The sequence below is a fragment of the Helianthus annuus genome, chromosome 3, assembly GCF_002127325.2.
Source record: "Helianthus annuus cultivar XRQ/B chromosome 3, HanXRQr2.0-SUNRISE, whole genome shotgun sequence".
Taxonomy (NCBI): Eukaryota; Viridiplantae; Streptophyta; class Magnoliopsida; order Asterales; family Asteraceae; genus Helianthus; species Helianthus annuus.
In genome coordinates this window covers 21,090,702-21,091,596 of record NC_035435.2, presented here as the reverse complement: position 1 = coordinate 21,091,596, position 895 = coordinate 21,090,702, and the positions used below count along the sequence as shown (strand labels likewise).

Here is an 895-nt window from a genome sequence, read left to right as displayed (position 1 = left end):
AGAGGCCTATGACTCAATTTGCAACACTTTTGGGAGTCAAGGTTTTTCGGCCGATGAAGTCAAGTTAGTCTTATTTCAGTTTTCTTTGGAGGATAAGGCAAAGAAGTGGTTCTACACTTTGCCTTCGGCATCAATATATACATGGGGGGAGATGCAACAAACCTTTTTGGATGAATTCTACACCGCCCAAAAGACCAATGATGCGCGGAAGGGATTGAGAAGCTTTCAACAACAACACGGTGAGATGTTTCATGAGGCGTTTGAGCGTTTTAACATGATGATTAAAAACTGCCCTCATCATGGAATTGAGTTATGGGAGTTGATGAACGCCTTTCATGAGGGGTTGAGTGCCGAAGACGCACGTGATCTAATGTCTATCACCGGAGGGACGTTTGGAACGAATTATGAGAATGAAGATTGGGAGTTTTTGGAAAGCATGGCAACTACATCAAAAAGGAAGGCCCAAGCTTCAAGGAGAGCCCGACCAACCACTAACCGACCACAAGTGCACGCCATAGATGATGGTAATGTTCAAACCACTAACCAAATATATAATATGTGTGTGCTTTGTGTAATGAAATAGGTCATGCGGCTGAAAATTGCCAAGGAATGTTGGAAGGGCAATACGAGGAAGTCAATGCGGTTCAAGGTCAAGGTCAAGGAGGAGGTGGTAGGAACTACAACAACATGAATTCAAACACCTACCACCCCGGATTGAGGAACCACCCGAACTTTAGATATGGGAACCCGTCAAATCAAGCGAACCCGAATTTTCAAGGTAGCCAAGGTAATTTTGGTTCACGGCCATCTTACAATAATCAAGGTGGATACCGAGGCGGAAATAACCAAGGGTATCAAAAACAATACCAAACGGGTCAAGAACAAGGGGGGCTTT

The 895-nt window shown here is 44.2% G+C and overlaps 1 non-coding gene across 1 annotated transcript; it reads right to left on the bottom strand.

Moving 5' to 3' along the window:
- Positions 1-200: 200 nt before the first annotated feature.
- Positions 201-306, bottom strand: LOC118490983. Its single transcript, XR_004890208.1, has one exon. It is a non-coding gene; the product is annotated as a small nucleolar RNA R71 (small nucleolar RNA).
- Positions 307-895: the final 589 nt, after the last annotated feature.